This window comes from Etheostoma spectabile, unplaced genomic scaffold (genome assembly GCF_008692095.1).
Source record: "Etheostoma spectabile isolate EspeVRDwgs_2016 unplaced genomic scaffold, UIUC_Espe_1.0 scaffold00018612, whole genome shotgun sequence".
In the NCBI taxonomy this organism is placed as follows: domain Eukaryota; kingdom Metazoa; phylum Chordata; class Actinopteri; order Perciformes; family Percidae; genus Etheostoma; species Etheostoma spectabile.
This window is the reverse complement of record NW_022604350.1, coordinates 6,620-17,518: the sequence shown is the minus strand read 5'-3', so window position 1 is coordinate 17,518 and position 10,899 is coordinate 6,620.

Below are 10,899 nucleotides of genomic sequence, written 5' to 3'. Positions count from 1 at the left end.
ACTTCTTTACTCTAGTAAAAGTAACAAAGTACAGGCTTAGCAATTTACTTAAAGTATAAAAGTAAAAGTAGTCTTATGAATGACAAAGCTACCTGGACCAGACAGAGCACGCTGAGAAACTTCAGTGGACATGGAAAAAAGGCTCTTTATTCTTTATATGTCATTGGCTACATTTTAAATGGCTTTCTGCCAACAGGCCTAAAACATATATAAAACATACATAAAACATAAAGCTTATTTATTGTGACAGAGACTGGGACTTCAGGTTAATAAGATTCTGACCCAGTAGCAAGATATGCTGTGCTTTCCCTAGATACTCAACCATGACAAACCGGACAACTCCCAAAAAAACTTCCGGGAATTTGTGAAGAACATGGCATCATACATCAAATGTTACCATAACCTCAAATTCACCAACTGTGAACCAACAACCCCAACTCCATCATTCTTCAAAACAACCCAAAAACACCTTATCAACACAGTTTGTCCAGCTTATGAAAACCCACTGACCAACCAACTTAAAACTGGAAATGCAAAGAACTGGACACATACCACTCTCCAAATCCTGGAGTAACATTACCAAAAAAAACATGGAAACCTGCATAAACAACCTTGCTCCAACCTCTAGAGAGAATTGGGACCAAGCATTACCAGTTGCTATAAGATGGGGCAAAAGAGATCTCAGAAGGATCACAAACCAAACAATTGCTGAAGCAAAAGGAAAAATCCTTAACATACAAAACCCGACAGAACCTCCTGCTGAACCAACCCCCCACACAACCCCTCAACCCCCAAAGAACATGATAATGAAAGACCCTATCCAACCAATCCAACAATTCCACTCAACCCCCAACCTAACAAAAGACCTACGGAGACGGCTAAATTCTCCCTAGACTTTGGATCCCCAATGGGACTCAGCTCCCCACAACCACTCTGGTCTCCACAACCACTTTATACCCCTGAAAAACTTATGCCAGCAGGCCAACAAAGCACAATGATGAGCCCAATCCTACCCTTACTACCCCCACCAACAAACAACAACAAAACCTCAAAACCAACAGAATCCTGCTCCCTATACAGATCCCACGACCACCTAGGTAACAAATACCTAAACTGGACCCTAAGCTCAGCAAGACAGATCCTGATCATAAGGGATTCAAACATTTCCAGACTGCCTCCTATTAACGACCCCCAAATTCAGGTTGACTGCTATCCAGGCGCCAACCTAAGCCATGCAGCACACCTCCTGAAAAACAAAACCCCAACCTCAGACGATATCCAAAACATGATACTCTCATTCCGACTGAATAACCGTAAAATAGGCAATCCTACCCACCTAAAAAAAGACCTGCATGCAATGCTACGAGCTGCCAGGGATACATTCCCACAAGCAACAATCATGATCCCTGTGGCAAATTGTTGGAGCAGTTTACCACAGGGATCATGATTGTCCCTCAAGGACAACATTAAACTCCTGAACTACTTCATCAAGGAAACCGCTTGCCAAATCCCAAGGCTACCAAAGGAATTATTCACCACAGGACCTGACAATCTCCATTGGACCATCCACACAGCCAACAAAATGTGGAGGAGTTGGAAATCTTTTTTGGCCTAAACCCAGGACAAGGAAGTTCTGAACCTCTCTTCAACACATTTAACACATTCCCAAAAAAGAATCCTTAAAAAAGGTCTTTCTTTCGCACCATCAAACAAAATCAGCAAAAGAAACACCCTAAACGCAGACCTCACACAATACCACAGACAACTTAAATTATTCACTTAGTTTGGTCCAACGCCAGCCACCAACAAGAAACCCTTCCACATGCCCTCGGACTGGGAACCAGACCCTTCCAAATTACCCCAACCCCTTTTGGAACTCATAAAAAAGGACCAACAATCAATTGCCAATCTTAAATTAACAAAAGATAGGTCCAATCTTACCAAAGAAGAGGAAGAAGCACTACAAGAACTGAGTAATAACCCAAACACAATCATAAAACCAGCTGACAAAGGTAGCGCCATAGTAATAATGGAACGCACAAACTATGTTAAGGAGGCTCTACGCCAACTTCAGGACACAAATTATTACCACCCACTAAATAATCCCATAAGAGACGAAACAGCAAGCCAAATATCCCTCGTTCTTTAGACCCTAACAAAAAAACACTACCTAACCAAAAAACAATGTACCTACCTCAAGGGACAGGCCCCCTACAGACCGAGACTGTTTTATATCCAGCCCAAAATACACAAACCACAAAATAGCTGGATAGACAATATCCCACCAGGAAGACCCATCATTTCAGACTGTAGCAGCGAAAGCTACGGCATAGCTGAGTATTTGGACTCATTTCTAACTCCATTATCCAACAAGCATCCGAGTTACCTCAAAGACACCACAGATTTTATCCAAATAATCAAACAAACAGTCATAAAAGAACCAAGTAAACTTTTCACTAAGGATGTCAAAAGCCTTTACCCAAACATCGACATCCCCAAAGGCATGGAAATAATGACTAAATGGCTTAAAAAATACCCTGCCCCTAACCGACCGGACAAAGAGATCCTAGATCTGTTACACTTAAGCCTGACTAGGAACGATTTTGAGTTCAACGGAAAATACTACCTCCAAACTAAGGGAACGGCCATGGGCAAACGGTTTGCACCTGCGTATGCAAACATTTACATGGCAGAATGGGAAGAAACAGCCTTTCTTAAATGCAATAAAGTTCCAAAAAAATACGTCAGATATCTTGATGACATTTGGGGCCATTCCGACAAAGATTTCGAGGAGTTTACCCAAGTCCTCAACAATCACCACGACTCCATAGAAATTGACCCAGTACTACACGAAAAGGAAGTCAATTTCCTGGACTCCACAGTGTTCAAGGGTCCAAATTTCGTAAAAACAGGCATCCTTGACACCAAGGTGTATTTCAAACCTACAGATACACACGCACTTTTACACAAAAAAAGTTTCCACCCACCACATGTCTTTAAAGGGTTGCTTAAATCACAATTACTCAGATTCCACAGAATTTGTAGCAACCCATCCGACAGGGATAAAGCAACACAAACACTATTGAAAACCCTAAGGGATAGGGGCTACACAAGAACATTCCTCAGGGAAACCCAAAAAACATTCCTTGAACCCACAAAAGAGAACCCCTCTCCGGCAACCGAAAACCATAACAAGGAAAACCTCAGCCCCCTAATCTCCACCTACTCAGGTTATGCAACAAAAGCTAACAAGGTGATCAAGGAGAACTTTAAAAAAACACTCTCACAAACCACCATACCAGAAAAATGCAAAATAATATCAGCCTACCGGAAAAACCCAAACCTCAAAGACATCCTGGTGAGAGCCAAACTTCACCCCCCTGGCCACAAGAAAAAACCCTGAGGGACCAAACGGCCAAGAATAAAAAAAACTGGGGCTACAATAACCTTACCCAGAAAAATTCCAATGACACAAACCAACTGTGTATACATAGAACAATGCAAAATGCCCACAAAAATATGTGGGAGAAACACAAAACTCGCTCAAAGCCCGTCTGGCAAACCACAAGAATAACATAACCAATGGACACAAAAAACAGACACACCTGGTGAAACACTTCCGCAAACATGGCTTCCAAAACCTATCCATGAGAGGATTAGAACACAATCCGGGATGGAATACTGTCCAACGACGACAGACAGAAAAACGTTGGGATACAAAAACTCAGAACTGTTCATCCCTTTGGACCAAATTAAAAATGAAGAGGACCAAAGACTACAACCAAAAGAACTCCATAAAAATGACTGTTCATAGTTTAACAAATAAATCTAACCACGTTGTAAATATTATTGTTCCAAATTTTCCTGATTGTTCAAAACTGTTTGTTAATATTGTTCATTGTAATCATTTTATTCTGTAAAATAAGAAATATTTTGAGGATCCGGTTAGGAAAGTGACGACAACCTGGGACATTATTCAAGGCATATGTCAGGAATCAAAATACTTTGCTTTCCAATACAAATTTGCCAGAATACACCCAAAACCGATTCCTTCCCAATCCTCACCTTTAATCTTTTTAAATATATATTTTTTTAAATTAAATTATTATTAAATTTTAAATTAATTTTAAATCAATTGATTTGTTTTTAAATAATTTCTAAAAAAACTTTATGTAAAATGTACCAAAAGTCTCTTTATTCCATTCAAAAGAAAATTGACTTTTACATTTATAAACAACCTCAGTCCCACATAAATTTAATCTACACAAAAAAAAAACGCTCAAAATCTTTTCATCCTTCTCCCCTCTCTTCCCTCATGCAAATGAGGGAGTAGGGGGAGGTTGGGTACACAGCCCGATCCGGCGGGGTGGAGTAAAGTCTGAGCCGACTTCTCTCCCTGACTCTGCCTCCTTCCTTTTTTCTTCACAGGAACTCAATGCCTACCTCTCTTCTCCTCACTCTTCCCTCATGGGGACGAGTGGGAGACAGAGAACCGAATCCAACATAAGAAAACAAAACCCAGACTGACACCTCTACCTGACTCTACTCTACCCGTGTTCTTCACAAAAAACCTTTACCCACTATAGGATTCAAAAAGAACTAATCCCTACACCTAACCCTAACACAAACCCTTATCCCTTACCGCCAACCTTAGCCTTTAAACTCAACCACTAACTTCAGACTTCTAGTCCTTTGACCCAAAACTTACCCCCAATTGTAACCCTAAACCCTAACCCTATAGTCTTTGATTGTGAGAGTGAAACCTACTACACAGCAGATTTTATAGATTTTTATTTAAAGCCCCTTTCAATGCTGCACCAGAGCTACATCAAGGACACATGATTTTGTTGAGAAGATTAAAAGTATTACTGTACCATCCTCATCCTTCCTCTTCTCCCTTGACGTAGACAGCCTGTAAACCAACATCCGGAAACCTGAGGGCCTATTAGCGGTCAGACACGCCCTCCTAAAGTATCCCAATAGCAAAAGGCCGGATAAAGAAATTTAATTTGATGGCCAATATTTTCTGCAGGTGAAAGGCACGGCAATGGGGAAGCGTTTCGCAACTTCATATGCCAACATATTTATGGCCGAGTGGGAAGACAGCGCCCTGGCGTCCTGCCAGAAGAGACCGCTGCACTATTACCGTTATTTGGACGACATCTGGGGAGTTTGGCAGCATTTAAAAGAGGACTTTGAGCACTTAATACACACCTTAAACGGCCACAGGCAGTCCATCAGGGTTAATCCATCATCAGTCCTGACTCCATTGATTTTTTGACACAACAACATTTAAGGGGACAGATTTCCGTGTCACACACATGCTAGAGGTGAAGGTTTTCTTTAAAGAGACAGACACGCATGCGCTGCTGTACAGATCCAGATACCACCCTAAACATACATTTGCAGGGCTGGTGAAATCTCAATTGTTGAGATTTAAGAGAATCTGCACCAGAGCAGAGGATTTTAAAGCTGCAGTTAAGATTTATTTTCTCACTGCTCAACAGGGGGTACACATACACCATGCTACGTCCCTCTTTGAGAACCTTCACCCAAGTGAAACCTGTTTGTCTGGACCCAATTCCTCCTATCATCACCACATACCCAGTTGGAAATGTCAAACTCATTTAAACAATTAAAAAAAAATTTTTAGGGGGTAACAAAATGTTCTTAAAAGATCATAGATTAGTTGAGGCCTTTAGAAAAAAAAAAAACCTGGGAGATATTCTGGTCAGAACCAAATTGAGACCATTAAAAGAACCAAAGACGAGGTCCAAATCTGATTTCTTCAGAAATTATAAAATGATACAAAATCAGACTTCTAAGGAGGTATTTCTGACACAGAAGAACACCACGGCACACACACAAAATGTGGTTTATTTAATCAGATGTTTAAAATGCACCAAGCAATAGGTGGGCCAAACAGATAACACCATCCTCATCAGGTTTACCCAAAATAGATTTAATATTAATAGAAAAAAGAATATGGATAACCCTCTAGTCCAACATTTAATGGAGCATGGGTGGTCCAACCTCAGGGCCACCATCCTGGAGTCTGACCCAGCCTGGACGGTGCAGCAACGCATCAGGAGGGAGAAGGTCTGGGCACTCACCTCCCCAGGGACCTAAACGAGAGATAGGGTGGTTGGAAATTAGCCTAGATCCAAGGTTTGTGCATTTACTTCTGGTGCCTTTGGCAGCAGAATTACATTTTTTCTTCCCTATCCCGCCTGCACCTGGATTGAAGCTTTCCCTCCTCTCCCTCTCTCCCCAGACAGGCCACCACCTGGATAATCCACCTAGAATAGGACACACAAAACATATAATACAAATTGAGGACCTAACTGCATCATATTAAAGGGTATAATTAATATATGATACCTACATATTCTTTTGTTGGAACCATAACTTTTACACCAAAACAATTTCTTTTAGGATGACACCTTTGAGGCCAACATATGGCCAGAGAATGTCTTTTTCATTCATAAATTGCTTTAACCCTCTGGGCCCTGAGGCCATTTTTACAGTTTAATTTCCGTCTGGATTCATTTTATAAAAAAGCTTGTAAAACATCAACCCTGTTGTCTACAGTCAAGATATGAACATCATTTTTTTAGGACAAACTGGGCTATTAGAATATTTGGGTTGCAGTGAGGTCACTTGCATGTTAAAAATGGTTGTAGGGCCTTTAAGATAAATAAATAAATAAATGAATCTTCCAGATATGTATTGATATCACAGACAGATACTTAATGAACAAGCCATTTTCCATTCTAAAACACTTCTCATATGTCTTGGGAGTCACACTGTGAAGAAATAATCATTATAACAAAATACATGCATTTTTTCCAAAAAAGTCAAGACGTTTCGCTCTCATGACATTTACTTATGCCAATAATAACATAATAATGTCATATTTATTGATATTACACCCACAGCAATGTTATACAAGGAAATATGTGTCTAAATATTGCATTATTTGGCCTTCAATAGAGTCTATAGGCATTTTGGTCCCCTCTGGCCTTCCATACAAGAGGGGTGCCTTATCTCCCATATATGGGCATGCACTTCCTGAAAAATACACAGGACAGACAGAGAGAGAGACGTAAGATCGAGCCAGCGGGAGAGATGAGCCAAAACGCGATGAATTATGGACATAAAGTGGATCAATCTTGGATATAACAGTATGGATTTAAAGCCCAAAGAGGCTGAAGTTCCAGGCTGGATAGAAAATCCCCTGTAGAGGCTAGAAAGACCCGGAAAAGACCTCCATAAAGCCGAAAACGTCAGGATTCAAACGAAACCGAAAGTGAGTAAATCGCTTGTATGGTTCAAAAGTTATTAAACTATGAATCAGAGGTACTTTTTTACTCGTGGGCGAGTGTCTCGGTCTCAGAGGGTTAATAGTGGTGCAAGTTTTTGTTATGGTGAAAGTCACTATTTCTATTAGGTGATTTTTAATTTAAAAAGCATTTTGTTCTGCTGTACATGTATATACATAGGTGTATATATATATATATATATATATATATATATATATATATATATATGTGTGTGTGCATATATGTGGGTGTATGTGGTTCTAGCTATTGGTTTCTACATACTGTTATGTGATGGTGATTTCATTCCTCAGACATTGTTTTTAAAGTTTATGTTAATAATGGAAGATAAGGCCCCCATGTCATCCGGTTTTCCTACCTACCTCCTAAACATCTCTAGCGGGCATGCAGTGGGTTCCCTGACCTGACCCCAACCATTCATCTGTGGGGCAATATTTGAGGGCTTCATGCCTAAACTTAACCATTTCACTGTGGGTACTTGTGTTTAGGGTCTCTTGCCTAAACACAACCAGTCTGAGGGCTTCATGCCTAAACTTAACCATTTCACTGTGGGTACTTGTGTTTAGGGTCTCTTGCCTAAACACAACCAGTAGACTCCTGGACTTTGTCAGTTGAACCCCTGCCCAAGTTTTGAAGCCCTGACCTCAACCATTTGGGGAGAGGGCTTCACTTTGGGTATCCTGCCTAAACATAACCACCTTGTTTGTGACATGTATGCAAACTCTTTTGCATACGTCTAAAATAAAATAAAATTATTAAGACCATTATTTGGACACCAACCTCTTTCAATTTTAATATAACAAAAAGACTAAATTTAATTTGCTTCTAAAGAAGGTTTAGATATAACTTAAGTATTACTTTACAACACTAATTTGTCAAATTTGACCTTTTATACCAGAGTAGTACTCTCCAGACCCTAACAGGCGGATTCCTCTTTAAATATTTGAATGAGGCCATTAACAGACCTAATTTCTCCTACACGCACATACAATGACATTGCTTGCAACAATGTCATTGGCCCAGAGGGTCGCATGTTTGGTACCTGGAGCCGGATGTTGATTTCCGGTTATTCTGTTCATTTACCCGGGCCTTTTCATTCTGCCTCTGACTGACTGTGTGAGAGAAACAGCCTTTGTGAAAGTTTTAATTTCTGAGCTAGATAAAAGCATTGCGAATGCCGAAATGCGTCGCGCACTTATAATAAAATGCATTTGTTTTTTCACCATCACGTCTCCATATTTTTGTGAGATAGTTTTAATTTAAAAACAGTTATTTTTTCACCTGGTTTCCTCACCGCGAAGAATGGCGGCCCAAGACTGGAATTCTGGATGGCAGACGGTGAGTTATAAAGAAGAAAGAAGAATAAAACACAGAACCCTGCGGCCAGATATAAGTCACCTTACCCACACCGTCAGTCATCCTACGGCCCCGACTCCCGCCACATCAAAAATGACACCGGGAGAGCTAATTACAACGGGTATAACGGTAAGAATAATGCAGAATACCAGAACAATTTTAATAACACTCACTAGAGCAAGGGCTGGAACTACAGCCTCCCACAGAACCGCCGAACTCAGAAAAATGGGTCCAGCCGCCGCGGAGCTCCATGGCGCGGCAGACAGCGCCCACAGCAGGACCAGCAACTGAGCCAGCAACCCCGGGGCTGGGGAGACGGGAACCGCCGTGGAGGGAGTTTTGTCCGACCCCATACAAATGAACAACAAAAAAACAATGATAATGATCTAGACTTTATTATCAGAACGAGAGTGATACACAGAATTATAACAGCTGCACATCATTTGAACAATGTATCCTCTTCTGAGACACCACCGGCTATTGCCAGGATGACTCAGAACCTCATAGACGCCATAAAACCGGCAGAACCTAACCCCACATCATGTAGCATCATTGAGGGTAATGCAAAAAAACTGGGAGTATACAACCCTGCTTACCCTGAGGGAGCATTATAAGGATAGTATTGAAAATAATTTCCAGATTTTGCAGCAGCTTAGCACTGGTAACTGGAGGAAGAACTTTGGGATTGCAGCGGCCTGGTCTCGCAGCCATTTTGGCAGAAAGCTCTCACAGGAGCTGTTGGACAATGTGTATGCCAAAATAGTTGCTATCACACAGCACAGCTCACACCCGCCTCAGCAGGAAGGAGACCGGTCACAAACCACGCCGGCTGCAGGTGTAACAGCAGCCTCTAGGGCCCCTCCAGAATCTCTCGCCCCCCCCTCCTCCTCCTACTCCTCAGCTCCAGTAGCCTGACCTGCACGGAGGAGATTCCTTAGTGCACCTATGGCGGAGATGATGCAGCGGAACCCTCCCAACCCTCCACCTTAGCCACAGCCGGGAGTCCCACTGAGAATCACCCAGTGGGAAGCACTGAGTGCAGACTCTGCACGGAGGACAGCAGAGGCCCAGACAACCTCCGGTGGAACGGTGCACAATATCCACCCCACCAGAGAGGCAGCACAGGAGCAGCAGCAGCCTGAATTGGAGGTGGAGCTGAGCTCCCTGACCAAAGACCCCATCATTCCGGCGTCTCTGATCTCCCACGCACCCTCTCATCCCTCCCTCCCCTCCTCCACTCCAACATTACCCTCCCCCTCCCCCTTCTTCCCCTCCTCCCCCAGACCTTTCCCCCTCTTACCCAATCCCCCCCTCTTTACCCCCTACCTCTACTCCCCTTCTTCCCAACCCACCTCCACCTCACTCACCGGTGATCCAGGTCCAGGAAAGGACACTACTCCAACAGAGACCGGCACGCAGGCTTCCCAACCTGAAACCGACAGACATGGATGAGGTTAGCACCGCTGCACTGAGCTCGTTGCTGCGGTCAGAACTGGCCTCCCTACCCAGGGCCCGGGTACAGGGTTTACTCTCTTTTGCCCCGCCCACAACAGCACCTGTCTCAGTGGCCCCTGAGAACAGGCCCTGTCTGCACGATCCGTTCTGCGCATGTGCAATCCACCGGAAGGCTAACGTTAGTTTAGCTAACAATTAATTTAGCTAGCTGAGACAGCAAAGACCCTCAAATACAATATATATATATTAGCCGAATTAACTGTTATATATATATATACACACACTATATAACGTAACAGTGTTTTACATTATATATAATAGTGGTTATGTCACTTCTACTTTACTTGTGCTCAATTAAAACACAATTACCCAATACTTGTCTTTATTATTACTGTAAAGTCTTAATTTAGCTGTAGCTGCTTTTCCCACTGTTTAGTTTGAGTAACGTTGTTTTCGACTGAAGCAAAGCTAGCGGTTAGCCGGAAGCTAGCGGTTAGCCGGGAAGCTAACGGCGATGGAGGCTAACCGTCCTGTTAATACATCCAGGAGGCTAACGGCTAACCGCTACAACTATGAGAGATTGTGTACTGTATTAGCTAAGACAACGGTTAGCCTCCACCGGGAAGCTGACACTAGTTTAGCTAACAGCTATTTTGGCTAACAGGCTGACAGCGTGATTAAAATAACATTACTCAAACTAAACAGTGGGAAAAGCAGCTACAGCTAAATGAGACTTTACAGTAATAAT